Source organism: Notolepis coatsorum (genome assembly GCF_963971535.1).
Source record: "Notolepis coatsorum genome assembly, chromosome: 10".
Taxonomy (NCBI): Eukaryota; Metazoa; Chordata; class Actinopteri; order Aulopiformes; family Paralepididae; genus Notolepis; species Notolepis coatsorum.
In genome coordinates, this window is record NC_140174.1 from 122,971,978 (window position 1) to 122,982,864 (window position 10,887).

The 10,887-nt window shown below is 44.1% G+C and overlaps 1 pseudogene across 1 annotated transcript; it reads left to right on the forward strand.

Moving 5' to 3' along the window:
- The first annotated feature begins 3,803 nt into the window (after positions 1-3,803).
- On the forward strand, positions 3,804-10,309 carry LOC311235703 (spindlin-Z-like; annotated as a pseudogene). The gene is made up of 2 exons: positions 3,804-4,468; positions 10,289-10,309. The product of its transcript is annotated as a spindlin-Z-like (transcript).
- The last annotated feature ends 578 nt before the right edge of the window (positions 10,310-10,887 follow it).

A 10,887-nucleotide genomic window follows, 5' to 3' on the forward strand; every position in this document is an offset into this window, starting at 1 on the left:
CAGTTGGCTCTAAACAGTTCAGTGCAGGTTAGAAGAGACAGTTGGCTCTAAACAGTTCAGCGCAGGTTAGAAGAGACAGTTGGCTCTAAACAGTTCAGCGCAGGTTAGAAGAGACAGTTGGCTCTAAACAGTTCAGCGCAGGTTAGAAGAGACAGTTGGCTCTAAACAGTTCAGCGCAGGTTAAAGGAGACAGTTGGCTCTAAGCAGTTCAGTTTGGAAGCCACGCAGTCCTGTGATTCAGCTGATATTGCTGACAGAGGCCAGAGGCTAGAGGGCGCCATCGAGCAAGGCCAAAAAATACGAATTTGTGTGAAAAATAATATTCTCCTACCTACGATCGTGGGTGTCCCTTCCTTCCTTCCTGACTGACTGACTGACTGACTGTCTGACTGGCTGGCTGGCTGAATAATACAATAGGTCCCATCTTTCCCTTGTAGTGGAATAATTGTGATCGCATATCAATTAATATGCTTGCTATACACACCTAAAGAACACATTGGCCTTGACACTAAACAATACTGTGTCTGCCTTCGTGACATCTTGGCTTCCTGTTTTATCATGTGACCTCGACACGACCACAGGGTCTGACTTCGTTTACATCACCTTGACCATGTACCATATCTGGGACCTATCTGTTTACAATTCGTATGACACCTCAAATGAGATAAACCTTTGATATACAACTAAATACTGTGTCCATAATGACCGCATGGCCCATTGTAATGTCTGTGACCAAGGTCTGTTTTATATTCACATGTTAAACACATAATCACCTTTTGTTTCCAAAGGCCTGATATATGTCCCAAGAGTTTCAAACTGATGACACATTGCGACACAAAGGAGACAATTGACCCTTCTGTGGACTCACATTACAACACAAGGCAGACTTGACCTTCTTACAATCTCTGCCGGCAGAAGCATTCTACGAAACCCGCTGACTATAAGTGTTTTTACGACCCTCCAACTGTCAAGTTCATAGCTTTCACATTTGGGCCACCTTCACTTCCTGAAAACACACACACATAGACACACACACATAGACACACACACATAGACACACACACACATAGACACGCACACACATGCATGTGCACGACAATTGACCCTTATGCGATCTCTGACAAACAGGGACTTCCTCTAAGAAACTAACTGACTACAAGTGTTTTACGGCATGTCAACTGTCTCAAGTTCACAGGTCGAGTGATGTTGCAAGACAATGCAACACCTCACTTCCTGAAAACACACACACACACACACGCCCACGCATAGGTAAGCACACACACATAGCCGTACACACACGCACATACATACACAAGCACACACATGCACGTGTAAGCATAACACACACACACACACACACTTTCACTTCCTGAAGTCACACTCACACACACACAACACTGACGGAGAATGCTATATAAACCCTGAAACTCCATCTATCGTGGCACATGTTGGCATCTTGTTTTGCTTTACTGTCAGTATGTGTCCAGCCATGTGGGGCTGCTCAAATTAAACCCAACGAACAACCATTTGTTTCCGTGTTAATCTTTATTTCAACAGCTACACTTAAATTTCCAATACAACTTGACGTCACGACAGGATACATTGCACTGGATTCAGACGGGACCGGCCGAACGGAGGTGCAAGCAGGCCTGCCAATCTCTACCTCGACACCAAAGCCTGTCCGAGAAGAGGGATCACTCATCCGAACGACCGGGCCGTCTGACGACAGCGCACTTGTATCGAACCAGAGGACACCTCTTTGAAACCTCGACCTCCGGTGAGCTGTTGAAATTCAGATCTTACTAAAAACGTATTAAAAAAAATATATATTCAAATTTTTTTTGGGTGGATAATAACATAATAACTTATAATCTAACCTAATAAATGCTCTATGTTCCTATTTTATAATCTTTTAAAAACGCACTAACCTCACCACTGAGAAAGGGTGCCGTCTTGCTGGAATCTCATTATCTCACAAAGATTCCCGCTGGAGGAGTGAAGTTTACCAGGGTGGGTATCCCACAGTTTTCAAGGTTTTGTGTAAAAAACAACAACCAGTTGATATTACGCTGTCAAGGTTTTGTGTTACAAAGACAACCAGTTGATATTGCAGTTTTCAAGGTTTTGTGTAACAAACAACAACCAGTTGATATTGCAGTTTTCAAGGTTTTGTGTAACAAACAACAACCAGTTGATATTGCAAAAGGTCGCGGTCAGAACAAATATACGGTGTACATCGCTTGCTGTTTCCTGACAGAAGCCGACAGTTTTTCCTGACATTTGTACTAAAACGAAATTTCAGACTCAGATAGACGTATCTGTTTAAAGTATCCGTGAACACGAAGAATTGGCTTTTGCACAAGTACGTGGCAAAAGCAGGGTAAAGATGCTTCAAACTCCTCCAGTGGAACCCTGTGCGACAAGAGATGTTCATTCAATTAAAGGGGCAACATCGTATTTAGTTTGATTACTGTTCAAAACACAGAAAGCGGGAAGAGGGACTGTGACGCGAAAGGGAGCAGTGAACAAACGTTACGGGTGTGGTCGGTAGCGAGTGAATGTTTGATGCATGTTCCTTATTGGTCAGAGAAATGTGGTTTTCCAGCAAACGGCTCTTTCTCGTTAAATCAGATTGACACACCAGACATGAAATTAACGGAAGGAGGTGACAAATTGATGACAAACGGAAACAATTTGGACTCTGTTTACAGACATAAAAACTAATTAAAAAATTGTTTAAAAATATTTTGTTCTCTCATGGTGGGACTATCTGCCTATGCTTTGGACCTCAATAGAATAGTATTAGATAGATTAAACATTGCTGGCGTTACAATTCATGTTCTTATCATGGTGTTGTTGTCACTGATATAATGCTGTATGTTTTTTATCTTTGGATTATTTTATTTTCTTGCTTACTCTGTGGTTTTATTGTTTTTTGTTTCTGTTTTCTATCTAGTCTTTTTTAAGACAAGATTTGCTATTAAGGACACATGAATATGTCAGAATTTACACATAGCTACTAATTAAATTTACGGACGGGCGCAAAACAAATTATGAACGAAAATCAGACTACGCAGACAGGCACCTCATCTCTCTGTGACGTGTGTGGAAGAACAGACCCCGGCTGTGAGCAGGGACCCACAGAAACCGAGTTAAAATTAAGAAGATTAAACGCGCAATTAGAACGAGAGTTATCTGACAGAACCCGCGAGTTCATGAACATCGATGACGAACACTGGGAAGTGTTGGACATGTTGTCACAGGTGCTCTTCCGTTTAACGGGAGAATAACAAGCCTACAAAAACATATATACATCATTGTCAAAGTGACAGACACTACGTTTAAACACTCCGGTTTCAACCTACCATATCACAGACAAGGCGCTTGATATAGGGGACACGTAATTATGTCAGAATTGACATTCAAAGCCATCACAGATAGAACAGTAAAACGTGATGAATGGAAATCATTAAGAGATTTTATAAATGCTAACAAGAGGCTAGGATACGTACACCACTGTTTTGGGACAAATTCCGGAATCGAAACCATTAGACTCTCATGTGACATGACACTGGTTGCCCTATCAATCCTGAAGAAATAAATTAGAACTAACAGCCGACGGTACATTCAAATCCCTGTACTTCTCTCTCTCACTGCCTTTAGAGGAGCCGGGTCTCGGCGTCTTGCCCTCCCTAACTCGACCCTCACATCCTGGCCTGCTGGAAACCACTCCGATGACACGGTGCAGAAAACGCAGCAGCAAGGAGCTGAGGCCCTCGACCCTCATCACCCCAGCCCCCGACCCCGATAACATGCTGGGCAGAAGGATCGCCCACGGGTGGTGGGAGGAAGGCAACGTGACCAAGTGGAAGGGCACGGTTCTGCAGCACCTCACGATAGCTGCCTCTACATGGTCAAGTACGACAAACGCGACTGCGTCTACGGCATCGAGCTGTTCAAAGACGAGCGCATGTCCAACCTGGAGGTGCTGGCGGAGAAAGTCGTGAACAATAAGATCAAGGTGCCCCCCGGGGTGGAGGAATTGGTGGGGCGAACCGTGGACCACCTCTTCGAGGGAGATGACGGGGAGAAGAACGCATGGAGGGGCATGGTCCTGTCCCACGCCCCCGTCATGACACAATGGTATTTCATCACCTACAAAAACGATCCGGTACTGTTCATGTACCAACTCTGGGACGACTACAAGGGCGGAGACCTCCGCATCCTGCCTGAGTCAGAATACAGACATCTGCTGCCAGAGGACGGAGAACCGGACGACGGAGTAGTGGGCCTGGTAGGGAGGAGAGTGGACTACCAGGACGGCACCGTGAGGAGGACCGGCTTGGTGATCTGCCAAGTCCCAGCCAAACCCACAGTATATTACATAATGTTCGACGGGGACTACCACATCTATGTCTACGACCTTGTGAACTCACATGGAGCCCCTGAACAATACGTCTACGACCTTGTGAACTCACAGGAAACCACTGACCAAAAAGAAATGCTCTCCCACGCGCAAAACACACCGAAAGAACAATCTAGGAGGAAAAGAAAAGAACGGAAAATTCTCTACCACAACAAGACAAAGATTTGATAACCAAAGACTGTGGCCTGCCAAAGGTGGATTTCGTGGGGACAACAGAACATTTCGCTTGCCATGCCGGAGTGGGGGTCCGAGGGATGGATGGGACAGACGCATCGGGATCCGGCCTCCATCCACACAGGGAAGTAAAGCACACACACACACGTCCGGCTGCAGTAAAGAACAGCTTGTTGAATGGTTATAGCCTCTAACACAACAAAGCGCCTGATACAGTAGTAAATCGACACCGGCTGACCGACGCTATGCAAGATATAATTATTGTTTGATACATGACAAAGTTTGAAAATGTCTTACGGAATAGTTATACAATCACTATAGTTATACAATCACTATATGGTTTCATGAAGGTCATAGTATTTTCCTTTACAATATCACTATACAATCTATAAATGATTTAAATATTTTGTTCTGAAACATATCCTTTGAGTTTTATTTACCAACATCCATATATATATATATGTTATTGAAGCTATATACAAACTGACATTTTGACCGTTTATCAGGGGTGACCATAGCTTTTCCCACTCCAATCCCACCCGGCCAGAGGTTTTCCTGGGCCCATGTGGACGAGGGGCCAGCAGCACAGACAGTGACCACGACCGGAGGCTGCAAACCTTTCTGACCGCACCACCAGCCTGTCCGGCGTGAGACGAGAGAAACAGACCTACTGACACACTGGCACACATCCCCCTCAACACGCTGACACCCCCCCCTCTGTGTCCTATAGACACACACACACACCCCGCCCCGACCCAGGAGGACATTCCCCCCGCTGATTGTTGTGCCCCCACCCTGGCTCTCTCTTTCTCTGATAGAACACTGAACAATTTTCTCTGATAACGCACGTTGAACAATTGGCTCACTCTCTGAACGCTGCTACGGAGCCTGGACACTTCGCCCGTGTTTTCTCTATAGCTCTTTCTCTCTCTCGCCTACCCATTCAGAGGAAACATGCACGGATGAAGTGGACAACCGCGGCTCCTGCTACACACAACTGTCACTGCTGATTTACTACCCCTGCATTGCAGAGTTTTATACATACATGTATATTCTATTTCAAATTAGTTTGACGGCGCTTTTAATTGTCCGTTTCGGATTGTTATTTTTTTATATACAGAGAATTGCTTGGTTGCTAAGCCACTTATAAAAAGGGTGAAATAATTGTCATACAATATGCATTCAAAACGTGTCTGTAAGCATTATCTCAGACGCCGCTTATTTTTACTTTTATACATATAACTATATACACTGTGGACGATATGTACCTCGTGCCTTAGTTGTCATGTTTTAATTTCCATTTGAATTTGGTGAGATTTAGCTTTGTTTTAGATGCCCCATTTGCCTTTTATTTTGATATGATTTACTTATTATTTTACTCTACTTACCTATTAAATTTGATATGAATAACTTTTCCTTATTGTTTATCTTTCCCTCTTAGACTTCACATGCCCCATTTGCCTTTTATTTTTATATGATTTACTTATTATTTTACTCTACTTACCTATTGAATTTGATATGATTTACTTATTATTTTACTCTACTTACCTATTGAATTTGATATGAATAACTTTTCCTTATTGTTTGTCCTCACCTCTTAGACCTCGCATGCCCCATTTGCCTTTTACTTTAATTACCTCTTACAGTTCTGTGTGACTGCTAATTTCTGTTTAGAAGCAATGTTTAGAGTCAATGCGATTTGTAGAGATCTTTTGTTTTACGTACTGTTTTATCTGAGATGTTCTTTTATTTCTGTATGCCTATTGAGTTATTTTTTTTTTGTATTTTATTATTACAATTTTTTTCTAGCTATTTCCCTGCCACAACATTCTACCTCAAAATTACCTCATTTTTAATGACTGTGACTTATCTTTGGATATTGGAGACTATGTTTGATTGCGTTTGTCTTTATATGCTGTAGTTGATTAATCTTTAGGAACTATGTTTGAATTTTAATTTTTTTTTCCGCTGCTATGCTCACTCAAGTTCGATGTTATGTTCTTGGCATATTAATTCATATTTCGATCAAAAGGGTGAAATTGTAGTGGAATAATTGTGATCGCATATCAATTAATATGCTTGCTATACACACCTAAAGAACACATTGGCCTTGACACTAAACAATACTGTGTCTGCCTTCGTGACATCTTGGCTTCCTGTTTTATCATGTGACCTCGACACGACCACAGGGTCTGACTTCGTTTACATCACCTTGCCCATGTACCATATCTGGGACCTATCTGTTTACAATTCGTATGACACCTCAAATGAGATAAACCTTTGATATACAACTAAATACTGTGTCCATAATGACCGCATGGCCCATTGTAATGTCTGTGACCAAGGTCTGTTTTATATTCACATGTTAAACACATAATCACCTTTTGTTTCCAAAGGCCTGATATATGTCCCAAGAGTTTCAAACTGATGACACATTGCGACACAAAGGAGACAATTGACCCTTCTGTGGACTCACATTACAACACAAGGCAGACTTGACCTTCTTACAATCTCTGCCGGCAGAAGCATTCTACGAAACCCGCTGACTATAAGTGTTTTTACGACCCTCCAACTGTCAAGTTCATAGCTTTCACATTTGGGCCACCTTCACTTCCTGAAAACACACACACACATAGACACACACACATAGACACACACACACATAGACACGCACACACATGCATGTGCACGACAATTGACCCTTATGCGATCTCTGACAAACAGGGACTTCCTCTAAGAAACTAACTGACTACAAGTGTTTTACGGCATGTCAACTGTCTCAAGTTCACAGGTCAAGTGATGTTGCAAGACAATGCAACACCTCACTTCCTGAAAACACACACACACACACACGCCCACGCATAGGTAAGCACACACACATAGCCGTACACACACGCACATACATACACAAGCACACACATGCACGTGTAAGCATAACACACACACACACACACTTTCACTTCCTGAAGTCACACTCACACACACACAACACTGACGGAGAATGCTATATAAACCCTGAAACTCCATCTATCGTGGCACATGTTGGCATCTTGTTTTGCTTTACTGTCAGTATGTGTCCAGCCATGTGGGGCTGCTCAAATTAAACCCAACGAACGACCATTTGTTTCCGTGTTAATCTTTATTTCAACAGCTACACTTAAATTTCCAATACACCCTGCTGCTGGCTCCGCCTTATCTTTACACACCCTGTTGTCTAGTCATCAACCGCAAAACAGACTTCAATCACACACACACACACACACACGCACGCACATGCACACACACGCACACACACACACACACACACACACACACACACACACACACACACACACACACACACACACACACACACACACACACACACACACACACACACACACACAGACACACACACACACACACACACACACACACACACACACACACACACACACAGGGCCGCCTGGGAGAAATGCGAGGCCCTGTGCGAGATTTAAACGCGAGGCCCCCCACCCCCCCCCCCCCCCCCACCCCCCAAAGGTTAAAAAAAAAAAAAAAAAAAAGATTATATATATATATATATATATATATATATATATATATATATATATATATATATATATATATATATTTTTTTTTCATACAGTCAACATATTCTTAAATAATAGCGCTGCCCGAGGCGGGGCATGATACAGTCAACATATAGCAAGAGAGAGAGCGAGAGAGAGCTCCCGTTCTACAGTCAATATACAGTGTACAGAGAGAGAGAGAGAGAGACACACTAGGTACAGACTCAGCAAGCACAGCCTAGCCATCGAGAAAGGCCGCCATAGGCAGACTGTGTGTGTTAGAAAGAGAGAGAGAGAGAGCATGTGTGTTTGTCGTGTGTGTGTGTGTTAGAGAGAGAGCATGTATGAGAGATCCAAAAGGACAAAGATCAACACTTAAATCCAAAGAGAGAGAGAGAGACACACATTGGAAAGAAATTGAAATGCTATTTGGCCCTAAACAGAGAGTACACAGTGGCAGAATACCTGAGCACTGTGACTGAAGATCCTTGACTATGTACAGACTCAGCGAGCACAGCCTAGCCATCGAGAAAGGCCGCCATAGGCAGACTGTGTGTGTTAGAAAGAGAGAGAGAGAGAGAGAGCATGTGTGTTTGTCATGTGTGTGTGTGTTAGAGAGAGAGCATGTATGAGAGATCCAAAAGGACAAAGATCAACACTTAAATCCAAAGAGAAGAGGGTCTATACCAGAGAAACCAAAGCAGCAAGGAGCCAATGGCCGACATCAGCTAAATAGGCTAGCCAGGTACTGTGACACCAGGCCACACACAGCTTTGGCCAACGGCCCAACGCTACCCAAGCTACACAAACGACCAAGACATTCACACACAGCACATGTCGTATCTCCAAATGTTGTGAAGTAGCATATGTTTTGCCTGGAAAAAAACATCGTTATTAACAAAACATTCGGGAGGGGAAGGAAGGAAGAGTGGGGTAATGTCATGACATTTTCATTAATCTTACCTGCACCAAGGAACGCAGGGCGAAAGGCCGCAACACAGGTCTCCACGTTGACGAAAGGCCTCTCGCTGGCTGGACAAAAATAAGCCAGAACCCCCTGCTATTCTCACGGCTAATGTCAATGGTCGTAGCACAAGCTAACAGCTAACTCTAGCCTAGGCTAACTGATAGCATCAAACTAACGTTATGTGCGCAGCCGGCAGCTAACGTCGTAGCTAAACAGCTAACTGGCTAACACGGCTATCGCTAACCATTAGCTAACGCAGAAGCAAGCTATGCTGTTACCACTGAAACTACAACATGAGAAAAGCAATACAGGCGCTGACACCAGGCCACACACCGTTAGCTACTAACTCCATACTACAACAGCTAGTCGACCAGTTTCGCTCCAGAGAGAGAGAGAGAGAGAGAGAGAGAGATCCACGGCGGGAATATAATAGGTTGCATGAACTCACCATAACGCAGTATCAATGGTAAAGTTGGAAGGAGACTTTCTTGGCCCACGGTGTAATTTCTTCTGATCCATGCTGCTTTTGAAAAGACATCCACTTGCTCCTCTGAATAGCGCTGGATTAGATCATCCCTGTACCTCGTGTGTCCGAGAAGAGCCCGGAAACACTATCCTAAAATCTGTAGAGCAGCAAAGCCGCAGAAACCGGAACACTGCTGCAGTCTGCAGAGCCGCAGAGGCAGGAACAAGTCAGACACATTCTACAAACGTGTCTAATGTGAAATATATAAGCATATAAGCAAAACTAGATTTTAGGTCTGTGATGAAAAAGGGCCTCGCGGGAAGGGGGGCCTCGCAAAAAATTAAAATAATAAAAAAAAAAAAAAAAAAAAAATTGCGAGGCCCCCCTTCCCGCGAGGCCCTGTGCGACCGCACTGCTCGCACACCCCCTGAGGCGGCCCTGCACACACACATACACACACACGCATGCACATGCACACACGCACACACACACACACACGCACGCACTTCCTTTAGCTAATGTTGGCGGGCAATAACCATAATAAGAAATGTTCTTATAATAATATTCCTAAATGTCAGTCTCCTGAGGTGATAGAGGCTTTGCTGGGCCTTTCTTTTACCACATGGCCGGAGTGACCTCTGCAGTCCAGCTTCTCTGTGATCTGACCTCTGCAGTCCAGCTTCTCTGTGATCTGACCTCTCCAGTCCAGCTTCTCTGTGATCTGACCTCTCCAGTCCAGCTTCTCTCTGATCTGACCTCTTCAGTCCAGCTTCTCTGTGATCTGACCTCTCCAGTCCAGCTTCTCTGTGATCTGACCTCTGCAGTCCAGCTTCTCTGTGATCTGACCTCTGCAGTCCAGCTTCTCTGTGATCTGACCTCTGATCTGACCTCTGCAGTCCAGCTTCTCTGTGATCTGACCTCTGCAGTCCAGTTTCTCTGTGATCTGACCTCTGTTCACCCGCTCCACCGCGACCCCTTTTGACCCCCAATGTTGCATCACGTGAAAAGGACTTTCACAGGAAACAGTTAACCATTTCACTGCCACACGACAGCCCCGGTTAACCCTTTCACGGTGACAATACAGAAGGTTAGCCCTTTACTATCACACAACCGACGGCAAATGCTCCATCATTAGCGCGGATGTGGAGCTATTGATGCTAATGATGGAGCATCGCCGTCGGTTGTGTGATAGTAAAGGGTTAACCTTCTGTCGTGTGGCAGTGAAAGGGTTAAGAGACATAATGGACATACAGACAATAACATGAAACAGTTAAGAGACAAAATGGACAGACATACAGACAAC